This window comes from Balaenoptera musculus, chromosome 3 (assembly GCF_009873245.2).
Source record: "Balaenoptera musculus isolate JJ_BM4_2016_0621 chromosome 3, mBalMus1.pri.v3, whole genome shotgun sequence".
NCBI classification, from domain to species: domain Eukaryota; kingdom Metazoa; phylum Chordata; class Mammalia; order Artiodactyla; family Balaenopteridae; genus Balaenoptera; species Balaenoptera musculus.
This window is the reverse complement of record NC_045787.1, coordinates 167500502-167514548: the sequence shown is the minus strand read 5'-3', so window position 1 is coordinate 167514548 and position 14047 is coordinate 167500502. Positions and strand designations below refer to the sequence as shown.

The following is a 14047-nucleotide window of genomic DNA, read 5'->3' as shown; positions in this document are numbered from 1 at the left end:
AGGCGCGGTGCTGATGTTGTGCTGGAGCTCACGTACTCAGCTGCAGCCTGATAACCAGGGCGGGGCCCGGGCCGTGATTGGCACCCGCCCCAGCCAGTCCGCGCCTGGGGCTGACCCCGTAAGCCAATATTCTCTTGCTCCCGTGCGGTCGTTGGGCGGTCCCCGAGGCGCCCTTGTCAATCTGAGGCCTAGCGCCGTCCTGTTGGTCGCGGCCTCTTGGCTGGCGTGCGCAGCCTGCAATGAGAACCAAGCCGGTCAGCGGGCACGTGGGTGGGCGCCGGCGTGTCCTAGTCGGCCGGCCAGTGGCGAGGCGAGACCGGCGCCTGCGCCCGCCCAATCGAGGCGCGCAGGGGGCGGGCCGTGCGGTGTTGGTGGGCCCCGCGGAGGGGAGGGGCGGAGCTGTCAGCGGCAGCCAATGGGTGCGCGGGCGTGGGCTCGGTGGCCAATGGCAGCCGGGGCGGAGCTGGCGCGCGGCCTTATAAGCCCCGCCCGGGGCGCTCACGGAGGGCTCGGCCGCCAGCGACCGAGCGGGGCCCGGCCCGAGCAGGGCCTGGGGGTGCGACGCCGAGGGCGGGGGAGCGCGCGCCGCAGCTCCGGACCGGGCCGCGCGCGCCGCCTCAGGTGAGCCCGCGGGGAGGCGGCCGCCGCGTCCGAGCACGGGCCCCGTCGCCGCCGCCGCCCCCGCGCCGCGCCTGGGGCTGCGGGCGGGCGGGCGTCCGGGACTCGAGGCCCAGGCCTCGGGCGCGGCCTGCTCGGGCCGCGGCCGCAGTGCTTTGTCCCGGCCCGCGAGGCGGTTGGGGGCGTTACCCGCCCGGCCCCGGGCGCTCGCCGGGCCTCGGGCGGGGGCGGCGCGGCGGGACAATGGCGGGGCCGGGGGCGGGAGGCGGGGGCGCCCTGCCCGGGCCGGGGGCGCGCGGGGGCTGGGCCGGGGCGTCCCCGCCGGCCCCGCACAAAAGATGACAGCGTGGGTGGCCGGCCCGGCTGGCCCTGCCTGGCGGGGCCCTCCCCTTCCATTATTCACAACAAACCTAATAATTAAAAAAATAATAATAGTAAAGAGAAAGAGAGAGAGAGAGATATCCCAGGCCCTGGGTGAAACCCGCCTCCATTTCCGGCCCTTTGGGCACTGGTGGGGTTAACGGGGCGCTTCCCAGCGGTGTCCCCCGAAATGTCCATCACGGCATCCCACCCCACTGCCCGAGTCAACCGCCGTGCCATCGCGACTCCAAACTCGCACCCCATTTCCCTGAGCCCCCCTAAAATAAGCATGCAATCAGAATTTCTTATAAAAAATGTATCCACTTGATATGCACATAGCAGTTTCCAGACGCGTGCCCCCACGGCCTTCCCCTCTCTGCCCGATCGCCATCTCGAAGGCCCCTTCTCTGTAGAAATAAATCCTGGTGTCGCTCCCGCGGGGACCCCTTGGGTTGTCCTCTCCAGCCCCGTGGGATCTGGGGGACGGATTCATTCTGAAAGCGACCTGCCCCAGATCTGCAAGGGCCTGGGTCTCCGCCCAGTGGGCGCAATGACACCAGGCAGAATGGGGTGCGCGTCTGCCGGGGCCAGGATGGAAGGTTTTATAGGGGATTTTTTTCCCTTGGGGGCTGGGGAGACGTGGACTGCTTCTTGGTGTGTCCCATCTGTTTGGCTGGGGGAGGATGCTTTTGTTTTAATGATTCAGGTGCACCTGGGAACTGTTTCCCGAGTTATGAAACTAGTGAGAAGGTTGTTCTGTGCAATGGAGCCCAACAATCCTGTGATATGTAGAGTGTGTCCTTTTCCATGTGTTTCTGTCCGTGGCATTTATTCAGCAAGCTCCTGTGGCTCCCACTGGCTGCCAGCGCTGTCTTAGGGTCTGAGGTTGCCTGCCTCACCCCTCTGCCTCAGCAGCCATTTATCCGGCTGTCCCCAGGCTGGAGAAAGCCCCTAAAAGGGGCTCACTACATGACTTCTTTGGGCTTTCCGCGCTGCCGTGCAAGAGCCGGTGACTCCCCTAATTCTCCAATAATAGCTTCCTTATGAGGCGTCGGGAGGGTTTGTCAACTCCCCGGTCAGCTTTTCCTCACCACCCTCGCAAAAGCAGTGGGCAGCCTCTGTGGTCTTTGTAGTTTGCTTTTTGGAATCTCTAAGGACGGAGTGTAAAAGTCTGGAGTCAACTTGTGATCATCTGAGGGGAGGGTTTCTGAAACTCGCTGGCCCTCTTTCCGTGTTTCTGATTGGACGCTTGGCAAACGTTGGTGCTCCCCTTTTGTGCCGGGGGCACCTCCGCGGTCAGACCGCCCTGCCCTGGGGGAGGTCACCTCCGCGAGCAGAGGTGCAGTTGCATAAATGCTCCCAGGTTTTGCGGTGATTCAAGCAGATACTGTGTCACGCGCTGCATGTGCGTGTGTGTGCGTGTGTGTGTGTGTGTGCGCGCGCGCGCGAGTGTGTCGTTGTCGAGACAATTTCTATCCAGATTTTAGTAACAATTGTTTTTCTCGCATTTTCTAATCCTTGCCACTTTGGGGAGTGGGCTGCTAAGGAGGTGTTAAGAGCTTAAAGGTGTGGCAGATCAGTCATTTAGGACCCCGCCCTGCCTTTGTTGTACTTTGCTGTCTCCTAGTAAAGACCCTTCCCCAGTCCCTCTGGGGTGGTCGGGGGGCCCTGCATGCCCCTCTCTCCCTGCCTGGCCGCTCTGCTATACTTGACCCTGCATTTCCCCTCCTCCTCTGTGGTGTCTTGCCCCTGCCCTCCTGAGCCCCGCCCCTTCCCCTGGCCGGGCCCAGCCGGAGCCTCAGCCCTGGGGAGCCCATCTGTTCCTTGATTCCATCTGACACTCACCTGGCCTGCGGACATTGGGTTTTGAGCACTGGGGCAGGTTGCAGGGAGTCCCTAACTTCAGGGGGCTTTGGGTCTAGTGGGGGAAAGGGAGAGATGGGTGTCCCGAGGTGTGGGCACAACTGTGCTGGCAGTGTGGTGCCCACTGCCCCGAGGGGCCTGGCTCAGGGAGTGGGCAGCACGGGGTGAGAGGGGTGAGGGCCGAGGTGTGGGCAAATGACCATTTCCGGCTGTCTCTCTTCCCGGGATCTGGAAGTGTGGGGGGCAGTTTCAGAGCTGTGAGGCCCTGCGCCAGTCACTTGCTCAAGAACAAAGCTGGCCGGGGGCGTGGGGGGCGGGCGGGGGGGCAGTCACTAAACTTTCCCAAGCCCACTGGGCAGAGGCTGGGAGAAGAGCGTGGAAAGCAAAGGAACTGCGGGCAGACTGCACGACTGTGAGGTCACCCCCCCCCGCCCCCACCCCATGCCTCTCTGCCAGCCCCGGGGGGTTCCTGGCTGCGCTCCAGAGACCTGTCTCCCCACCCCCCCGGGCTGCTCAGTGGGACCTCACCCCCACAGCTCTGACCTGCCCTGCCCCGGTCCCTCCGCTTCTGGCTGAGGACACCGGACGGAGGAGAGGGGCTGAACCTGGACTCCCTTCTGACCTGTGTTCTTGTTGGTGCCCCTGGATTCCTGTCCTTGACTCCATTCTCCAAACAGAGTCTGAAAGATCCAGGTTCACATGCCTCCTCTGAGGCATGACTCTGGGCCTTGCTTTCCTCATCTGTAAAATGGGTATAATAAGAGCCCATGCTGGGTCATTGAGGGGGTCAAAGGGGATGAGAGTCACTGTGGCTTCACACAGTGCCAGAGTGCTCTGAACCTGGCGCTGATTTCTTACTGCCGTCAGGTCCCTTCCTACTCTGCCCCGTTCACGTTCAGGGCTGGGTCGTTCTCTGGGGGGGTCTGTCCCGGGCACTGTGGGGTGTGGAGCAGCATCCCTGGCTCCCACCCCGTTGATGCCAGGAGCACCCCTACCCCCACAGTTGTGACAACCACCGATGTCCCCAGACATCGCCCAGTGTCCCCTGAAGGGTGCAGTTGCCCCCAGGTGACCCTCTCTCACTTAACCTTTAACCCCACGGCAGCCTGATATTTGGCCATGACCCTGATCAACCTCAAGTTCCAGGTCCCTCTGTCCCTTTCCTCCTCCTCCCCCCGTCTAAAGGGAGGGGCTCATATTTGCAAGCTATGTCCGGTGCACACTGCTCGGCCTGGCTGTCCAGGTCTTTCCTACTCTGTCCCCTGGAGGAGAGGTGCTCGCCTGCAGACACGCCCACCACGGGCCGTCCAGGCGTGGTGTGGGGGTCTCCCGAGCCCCTGCAGGGCCCCCCACAGGCTTCCACATGCTCCCGGGATCTGGAAGCGTGGTGGGCAGGTTTAGAGCTGTGTGACCCCTGCCTGTCCATTGGCTTTAACAGTTTGCTTCAAGTCGACTTTGAGGTGACTCACCCCTTTCATCTTCCCTCTTCATGAGCAATGATGCCTGAGGTCACGGGACTGTTACTGTGCCAGGTGCAGGTACTTTTACACAATGAAATGAATTTAACTACGATACTTAAAAAAGCCTGTGCCACCTCAAGACTAAGGCTTGAGCGGATCCATGAACTGATGATTGTGGGGTTGGATGGATTTTTTTTTAAAGCGATCATGTATTTTATTTATTTACTTATATTTATTGATTGATTGAGTTTTGCCTGTATTGGGTCTTCATTGCTGCACGTGGGCTTTCTCTAGTTGCAGTGAGCAGGGGCTATTCTTCCTTGCAGTGCGCAGGCTTCTCATTGAGGTGGCTTGTCTTTGTTGGGGAGCACGGGCTCTAGGTGTGGGGGCTTCAGTAGTTGTGACACGCAGGCTCAGTAGTTGTGGCTCATGGGCTCTAGAGCGCAGGCTCAGTAGTTGTGGTGCATGGGCTTAGTTGCTCCGCGGCATGTGGGATCTTCCCAGACCAGGGCTCGAACCCGTGTCCCTGCATTGGCAGGTGGATTCTTAAGCACTGCGCCACCAGGGAAGTCCCATGGATTGGTTTTTGAGTTTACTCCCTGCTTTGATTTGTTCTGGGAGCATCTTGGCGGCTGGATAAGGCGTCCCGACTAATCTGTCAGTTCTCACTACTGCTCCCTCAAGGGGCTTTTAAAAACTTGAAAAACGGTCTTCCTTTGCTCGGGACCCTCCAGTGGCTTCCTTTTGTCCTTGAGAAAAGTTGCAGACCCTTCCCATGGCCTCCCTGTTCTGTCCTCTGAGGTGCTCTCCACACCACCCTCCCCCCCCCGCCCCGTGCCTCCTCCCTTCAGTTGAAACCACTTTACCTGCCTACTTTTCCCCAACTCCGGGCCTTTGCACTTGCTGTTCCCTCTGCCAGAGTGCTGTCCCCTCAGGTCTCTTTGTCATTCCGGTCTCGGCTCAGAGAGGCCATCCCTGACCTCACTGCCCAAATTCACCCTTCCATCCACTCTCTCTCCCCACCTGCCTTTTCTTCTTTGCGTTCAGCACTACCAGAAATTTGTATGAATCTGTTTTTGTACTTATTGTCCGTCTCATCCAGTAGGGCAGAAGCTTTTCCTGTAAACGGTTAGAAAGTAACTATCTTCCGCTTTGTAGGCCGGACTGTCTCCGTCCTGACCTCTCCGCTCTGCTGTTGTAATACAAAAGTACAGAAACCAACGACTGTGCCTTTGTTCCGATAAAATTTTATTTACGGACACGGAAATGTGAATTTCACATGCTTTTCACATATGATGAACTATTTTCCTTCTTTTGATTTATTTTTTTTTTCCCCCCACCGAACCATTAAAAACCGTCAGAACCATTCTGGGCTTGTGGGCCATACAGAAACAGGCAGTGGGCTGGATTTGACCTATGGGCCATAGTTTGGGAGCACCCGCAGTAGGGTGTGAGGTCCCCGCTGTGGGAGCGACATCTGTCTTGGTCGCTGTGTGTATCCCCAGCACCTCAGGCAGTTCTTGTCCACAATGGGCGTTCAGTAAGCATTCATGTGTTGGATGAATGAATTTCCATCTTTCCTACATCAAAGTATTTAGAATCATACTCTGTATGTTAAAAAACAGGTCCTGGGTTGTTTCGAGGAAATTTAAAGTGCAGGGAATATAAGAAAATGTTCTGATCCCATTCACCAAAACGATCTCAAAATTGAGAAAAGAGTAGATGTAGGGACTTCCGTGGTGGTCCAGTGGTTAGGACTCCGCGCTTCAACTGCCGGGGGTGCAGGTTCGATCCCTGGTGGGGGAACTAAGATCCCTCGTGCCACACGGTGCGGCCAAAAAAAAAAAAAAAAAAGTAGATGTAAACGGGCAAATACTTCATTGCTGGCAATGCCCCACCTTTCCGTGATGCCCCCTTTGTATTGTACCTCCGCAGGCAGCAGAAGATTGAGAAGGAGTGTTCTGGGCCTAAGGAGTTTGTTTTGACCTCACAGAAACTGAGGGTTTAAAAGGAAGACACTGTTTCCCAATCCTCTTGTTTTGTAAGCATCTGGCCCATCCTCTTTACCAACACCGGCGCCCCTTCTGAAGGGGCAGCGGAGTCCCGGGAGGGGGTTGCTGCAGCCATCTGGCCGCCGGCCTGCCCGGGGACACTCGTGGAGAGGTGGCTCTCGTGTGTGTGAGAGTTGAGCTTTGTGGGCCGAGTGGATGGGAGACGGCTGTGGGGCTGTGCACCGGCCCGTGTCGGGAGCGGGATTGTGCCGGCCTCGTGCCCTTGGCCTTGCTCCCCACCGTGGAGACTGGCTGACGAGTGATTTCCCAGCCAGGCAGATTGTTAGCGTCTTAGATCTGGGTCTGTCCCAGGAGTGTTCTGACTTGTCAAGGAAGCATACCGTTAATTTACGGTCATGCCTTCTCTAGCTGATTGAAATAAACAACCTGGAGAGGATTACTCAGAACTTCTTGGCTTTCCAAAGTTGCTGTCCTTTTTTTTTTTTTTTTGCTGGTCTCTGTCTTTCTTTGCTCCTCTGCCATCTCCCCCTTCCTCCTTCCTTCCCTCCCCTTTTTTTTTTCTCATCCCACCTCAGTGGCTCCCGTGGACCCGAGGGCATTGATGAAAAGTTTGCGTTGCTGTCTTTGCCCCACGGGAGGCCTGTGGCTCTGGTCAAGCGGGGTCGCTCTGGGCCTCGGGTGTGTTTTGTTCAGTGGACAAAGAATAAGAATCAGAAAGCAAGGCGCCAAGGGCTGCTGCACCCCGAATGGCTCTCTGGGTACAGAGCGGAACCAGAGCTAATGTGGGTTTCGCCCCGGCTGCCAGCACTAGCGATCACGGCTCCTATTCTCAGATGAGCCTGTACAGCGAGCTGTGAAGAGGTGATCTGCGGGTGGGGCGGCAGGATCTGTCCCAGGACCCACTTCCCTCCTGTGTTTGCAGTTGGACCCAAGTGACGGCACCTTCTGGGCAGGTAGGGGCGGAGGTGGGCCCACCTTCATGGTTTCGTGGCTGCTCGCTCCAGTCTCGGGAGAGAACGTGGAGAGAAGTGATTCGTGGAGGATGAGCTGGCAGGGGATCCGGAATTGTGCTTCGTGCAGAAGGAGAGCAGGGATCCCGGAGGCCTCCTTTGAGCAGGAGCCAACCTGAAGCCACCAGCCGGCGCAGTGACGGCGACAGGGCTGTGCCGGGGGTGCCCTGGACCACGCGTTGGGTGGAGAGGGGCCGCGTGCTGGGCGGCCCATTTGGGAAGGCGGCAGCCTGGGAGCTGCCCCCAGGATGCATGCAGGACCCTGGCCGGGCAGCTGGGCTGGGAGTTGCCACTGGCCCCTTCAGATCCCCGCTCTTTGCCCATTTTGTCCTTTATTTTTATTTCTTATTTTTTTGGCCACGCCGCTCGGCTTGTGGGATCTTAGTCTCCTGACTAGGGATTGAACCCGGGCCCCCGGTATGGAAGCGTGGAGTCCTAACCACTGGACCGCCAGGGAAGTCCTCCGTTCTGCGCTTTAAAACCCCCTCCATCAGAAAGGCCAGCATCGGCGGGCTGGCTTCCTACCTCGGCTCGGGAGCTGCATGGATCTGATTATCTCCGCCACGGGTCGGGAGAGAGCCTTGCTGTTTCCAGCTTGCGTGTGAGTGAATGCCCTGGAGTTGAAACTCCGGATTCACTGCTTCGTTCCAGCTCCTTCCCCCAAGGAAGAGGAGGGAGCCGGTGAAGAGAGCGAGCTCTCCGACACCCTCTCGGGAAGGAAGGCGTCTGGCTTGCCCGCCTCCTCGTGTCCTGGCTGCTGCACGGGCAACCCGAGCCCCTTCTGAGCTGGAGACTGAGGGGCAGCGTTGTCCTCGGAAATGGGCTTCTCTGCACGTCCAGCCCCCCGTGCCGGGCCCCGCAGTAGGAAGGGTGGTCAGCCGGCCGGTGGACAAGCTGCGGCTGGGGGGTGTGTGGCGTGGGTAGGTCCAGGCTGGCCGCGGCGGGGAGCAGGGGTGGAGCGGCCTCTGTAAATGCCCAGCCATGCCGTCCGCCAGCCTCGAGGTGAAGATACGAAATTGGGAACCGCCAGCAGGCCTCCCATGTGGCTCTCGGCCGGGCGGTCAGCAGCTTGGTTGCGCGATCCACCAGGGCTGACTTTGCAGCAAACCCGCCGCCGTCGGGCGTGCACCGAGCCTGGGCCCATCCGTGTGTCTGCTGTCACCCAGCGGAGAGCGCCAGTAGTGTGGCCCGCGTGCACGAGGCCAGCGGATCAGTGTCTCTTGCCCGCAGCGGGTCCCAGCCGGTGATGAAAGCCTAGAGCCGGGCTCCCGAGAGCAGCGGGGCCGGCAGGGCCTGGGGCAGCAGAACTGCTGAGACAGATACAAACCAAGCACAGGGCCCGGGCCGCGCTTGCTGGCTCGGGTGGTGGCCCGGGAGCGGCAGAAGAGTTGCCCGCTGGGCCGAGCCTTGTCGTCATGGGCGAGGTGAACAGCAGGCAGAGGAGCAAGGCCTTGGAGGGGACGCTCAGGGCCCTGCCTGGGATACCCTCCCGGAGGAAGCAGGCGAAGCCAGGGTAGCCCTCCAGTCTGTCTCTCGGACAGCTTTGGGGCCCCCCTGTGCCAGGCTCCGGGGGCAAAGCGGAAGGGGAGCGTAGAGTCTAGTCTGCAAGGCCAGTCCAGAGGTGTTCAAGTCACGTGGGAGCCACAGACGGCTGCCCAGAGATTGGCTCTGGTGTGCTGACGACTAGATCCCGAGTTTTCTAGGACAGCCCCTCTTCAAATGCTCCTGCCCTGCCTTTTTTAAAAATATATTTTTAATTTTATAATAATATTCATATACCATAAAATTCATCCTTTTAAAGGGGACAGTTCAGTGGTTTTCAGAACATTTACAGAGTTGTGCAACCATCACCTTTATCAAATTCCAGAACATTTCCCTCACCCCAAAAGGAAACCCCATACCTGTTTAACAGTCACTCCCCATTCCCCCGTCCTCCTTGGCAACCATGAACCCACTCTCTGTGTCTGTGGATCTGCCTGTTCTGGATGTTTCATGTGAATGGGATCACACACTGGGTGTCCTTCTGCGTCTGGCTTCTCTCTCTGAGCATCGTGTCCTCAAGGTCCATCCTCGTTGTAGCGAGTGTCAGTGCTTCTCTCCTCTTCATGGCGGAGTGATGTGCCTGTGTATGGGTGGACACGCTGTGTATCCACTACCTGCTGTGGGGATCTAGTAGTTTCTATGTTTTCCTGCCCCTTCTTTTCCCTCACTGTCTCAGAGTTCCAGAATTCCAGGGCTGTGGCGTGCAGAATGCTCACCCAGTCGGCCCCCAGCAGAGGCAGCACTAAAACCCTTTGTGGGGCTACAGCCTGAGGGCTGGGGTGGGGAGGGGTCGGAGAGGGAGGCCAGAGTCAGGAGGCCCGACCGTCGGATGTGCTGCCCCAGCTCGTCTGCAGGAGGTGCTCAGGCCGCCCTTTGGATGCGCAGGTTCTGGACTCCAGCGTTCAGTAGTGATCCTCACCTCTGTGCCCTCTGTTGCCTCCAGCTGGTGCTGGGCAGGGCCCCCAGGGGGTGGGCTGTGCTGGCCCAGCCTTGCTTGGTGGCTCGGTCCCCTGTAGTACCTCTCCGTGCGTCCGCTCCGCGGAGCAGCGTGGCCCCGGCCCCTGCTGCCCTGGCTTGTCTGTTTCCTGTGTGTTGTCCCGGTGGGCAGTGCCGGGGCTCCCTGCCCCAGAGTCCACCAGGGCCAGAAAGGGGGTGTCCTGTTTGCTGCCTGCCCCCCTGCTGGCCTGATTGGCTGAGTGTGGTCCAAGCCCTGAGCGGGCTCCCCGAGAGCTTCACGTGGCTCGGGATTAGACCACACGTGCCCTCCTTTCCAAGCCCCACCCCCCCGCAAGCCCCCACGTGTCTGGCCAGTAGGTTTGAACGCGAGCTGCTTCCTGGGCCACTTCCCTTCCCTGGTCTGCCCGGCCCCGGCCCTGACAGGGTTGTGGGTTGTACCTTAGAAGGCAGCCACCGGGTGTGCATATCCCCACAGAGCCACCGAGCAGAGTTCTGCAGGTGGCCGTGGCTCCTGCCCAGACATCCAGCATCCTCAGTGGATAAGAGGCAGCCGGGTGCCCCCTTGCCCTCCAGGGAAAGTGCTGTCACCACGCTGGGCCATTTGGAAATGCAGCTGGGCTCTCCGGGGACCGTGAGGGGATGGATGGGGTGTGGCCTCATAGCAGGGCAGAGCCCAGCCAGCTCTGGTCCTCCCACTGGTGTTGAGGACAGTGATGTGTGTGAGAGACTTGCTGTCCCCTTAGCAGAGGATACGGGAGACCTGGGGGGGTCCCGAGTGCCAGGGAGCTGCTCGTGGCACCGGGAAGACACCAGGGGAGACACACGTGGACGCTAACGGAATGTCACCTGGTGAAACGTCGGGCTCTGTACGATGCCCCCCCCCCCCCCCCGGCCAGGCACCAAAACAAACTCCAGTGGATCTAAGATCTGAATGTGAGAACTGAGATGACAAAACCCTCAGAAGAAAACAGGCGAAAGTGTAAACCGACAGCTTTTCAAAGGCAGCGCTGCCCAGTAAAGACGCAAAGCAAGCCCCGTGTGTCCTTTAAAGTTTTCTAGAAGGTGAAAAGAAGCAGGGGAAATTAATTTGAGTAATGTATTTTATTGAACCCAGTATACCCAAAATGTTATCATTTCAACGTGTAATCATTATAAAAGTTGTTAATGAGTTATTTTCCACTCTTTCTTTTTTTTGTGTGTGGCGCTGTCTTTGACGTTCTATGTTCATTTTACACCTAGCGCTGGTCCTGGGTGAGCTGAGTGCTGTGATGGGGCCGGGGATGCTGTAAAGGGGGTGCCTGGTGCTCAGTGGAGGCTGGCCCCCGCCATCCCCCCGTCCTATTCCCGCCTGCCTGCCCAGCCCATCAGAAGTTCTGCATCTGTTAGCCTCTAGCTGGGGAGACGAGACAGACGCAACATGAAGCAGCTAGGGCCACGTGAGGGGCGAGTGCACCAGCCTGGCCTGCAGGATGTCCACTGGAGGGCCAGCCCCAGTGGGCAGGGTGGCGTGGCCGTGGCCTCAGTCCTTCCTGTGGAGCCTTGTACGCAGCCTCTCATCTTTAACGGGAGCTTGAAACCTTGGCCTGGCCGTGAAGGCTGATGGTCCTGTGGCTGAGCTCGGGGCGGCGCGTTTGTGGCATGGATGCTGGCCGTTCTGTGGGGCTCTGAATTTGGGACCCGAGATGTTTCTGTGAAGGGACTTGCAGGAACTTGGGATGCTTCTTTGGCCATAGGAAAGCTGAGACCCGTGTACAAGCATAGTTTGGAAATAACATCCCACAGCTGCAGATGGTCTTAAATGGCCTGAGGTCTCAAGGTAGGACGGCCAGTGGGATCAGCAGTTGGAGGTTGGTACCCACATGCTTGGCCTGCCTGGGCTCAGAGCCCACCTCTGCTGGGTGTGTGTCCTTATCTCCAAAATGGGGATGACAGTGGAGATCTCTGCTTCAAGGGTGGATGAGATTAACTGAGTTAATCCGTGAAAATCCCTGAGTGAAGTAGTTCCCACCCCGGGGGTAATTCTGTCCCCAGGGGACACTGGGCAGTGTCTGGGGACATCTGTGGTTGTCACAACCTGGGGGGGGGGCTCCTGGCATGGGGGTGGTGGTGCTGGGGCGGTTGCTCAGCACCCTACAGCACCCAGGACGGCCCCGCACGGAGAGTGACCTGGCTCTGATGTCCCAATGTCTCCCTGGCCCAGGGAGAGCGTTCAGAGATTACAGGGGCAATTTTTCTCTGGGCCTCTGTCTTTCCTTGAATGTGAATCAAGATGTTGCAAGAGAAGTTTCTGAAATCACTCCGGGTGGGGAGGAGGACTGGGTTAGGTGTCCTCTGTGCGGCCGCCGAGACAGGGGGACCCGGAGCTGCTGCCTTGGGTTCCAGCACCTGTGCTCCCGAGGCCCTGTGTTTGTTAATTTGGCCTTTAGCCAAAAGAAGGCCTGAAAACTTTGGCTCGACCAGGCTGCAGTGGCTGTTTTCCTAACAAGCCTCCTAGAGGGGTATTCGTTGTAAAAATAATTTATCCTCCCGGTGTAAAAACCAGCAGTTACCGGAGGCAGAACCAAGACAGTGAAGGCTGCTTGTGGTCCCGGCTGAGCCCCTGACGTGTGTCCAAGTGGTGTGGAATTCGTGAGGGTCTCTGTGTGCTCCTGGGGTCCAGCGGTCGGCTCGGGGGTGATAGGACCCCGAGAGGCTGATGCAGTAGTCGGGGACGCAAGGACCCCCGTGTGGGACCTGCCATGTGACCCTGTGACCCACAGGCAGGGGTCCTGTCACACAGGCTGGGAGCCCGGGAGGGCTGGGACCCCAGCGTGGTCGGGATTGGTCAAGGGCGAGGGAGTGGGCGTTGTTAAGTGACCCGCCCCGCCCCGCACAGGGGAGAGAACCTGAACCCACGCTCCCCTTCGTCTGCCTGCAGCGTCGGCTGAGAACGTTTGTCCCCCAGACCCGTGGTTTCGTCTGAGCCCCGCCGGGCTCGGGGCTCAGCCTGTGAACTTGGGTCGGGACTGTGGAGATGGGCCTGGCTAGAATGGGTGTCTCGGGCACCTGCCAGAACCCTCGGCTGTGTGCCTCCATGGATCTGCATTCGGGATGTCCCCGCTGGGTGTGGAGCGGCTCCACAGCCCTCCCCTGGGGTAGGGAGCGCCTCGCCCGGGTCCCCTAAGTGCCGGCGTCGTACCCTCAGGTGCTCACCCCCTTGCAGCTCTCGGGGGAGGCTGGCACGGGAGACATTGATGGCAAATAAAGGCTTCCCTGGAAAGCGGGGCTGCGCTGGGGTCCCCTATCGCTGCCTGTACAGGGATCCCCCCCAGCCGTCTGGGTGCTCAGGAAGGCCAGGGGACTTTGGGGGTGACCAGCCTCTCCACGGCCTCCAGGGCCCTCCCAGGCCTCTGCCCCAGGCAGCGCTTGGTTTGGAGTCTAGAGCCAGAGCTCAGAATGGGACCCGAGCTCCCGAACCCTGTCACTGCCACCGACTTGGGGCCTCGGTGTCCTTGCCTGCTCTCCTTGTTAGGTGCCAGCGAGCTGTAAACGGGGCACGTATGTTAATAAGCGCTCAGCTCTCACTCCGGCCGCCAGGGAGAAGCTTCGGCTTTCAGTGGGCTGCGGCAGAGGAGACAGCAGGCTCGCCACAGCCCCCAAAGCCTGGGCTCTGTGCTGTCAGCCAGCTCCGTGTTTATCCTGCAGGCCAGGAGCCCAGGAGCCAGCAAGGAGCTGTGGCCCCTGTGCGATGGGGACCAGAGAGGGGTGTGATCGCAGAACTGGGGGAGCAGTGCTTCCTTCACGGGCGGACAGGGAAGGCCCCTCCCAGGGGACGTTTGGGCAGAGGTCTGAATGACTCGAAGGGACAAGAAGCTCCACATGCAAGCACAAGGAGCACGTGCAAAGGTCCTCAGGTGGAAATGCCGGAGAGGATCGCTGTGAGCGGAAGAGAGTGAGTACGTGTGAAGCGATGGGCTCAGCTCCCTTGAGTGGTTGTGTTGTGGTTCGGGTGCCTGGCCCAGCGTAGAAGGTCCGGGGGGAGCACTGGTTCTTGGACCGTATTAGCTTGTTCTGTTGGTTGTGTCAACTGGTTTTCTCTTTCTTTATTGTTCTGCCTTTTTAAGCTTCCCGTTTGGAAAGAGTCAAGACCTTGGTATTGGAGCAGATCATTTCCACCCGTAAACAAGGACTTTGAAATGGAGAAACCTCTTGTAGAACCCAGGGTGCTCCCCCCCCCCGCCCCACC

General features: G+C 59.3%; 1 protein-coding gene across 6 annotated transcripts in view; it reads left to right on the top strand.

Moving 5' to 3' along the window:
- The first annotated feature begins 519 nt into the window (after positions 1-519).
- The window catches only part of KDM4B (lysine demethylase 4B), a 141054-nt gene continuing 127526 nt past the window's right edge, over positions 520-14047 (top strand). For all 6 annotated transcript variants that reach the window (XM_036846843.1, XM_036846838.1, XM_036846839.1 and 3 more), the window contains exon 1: positions 520-621. The gene's annotated coding sequence lies outside the window, so the exon portion shown is untranslated. The remainder of the gene's footprint in view (positions 622-14047) is intronic.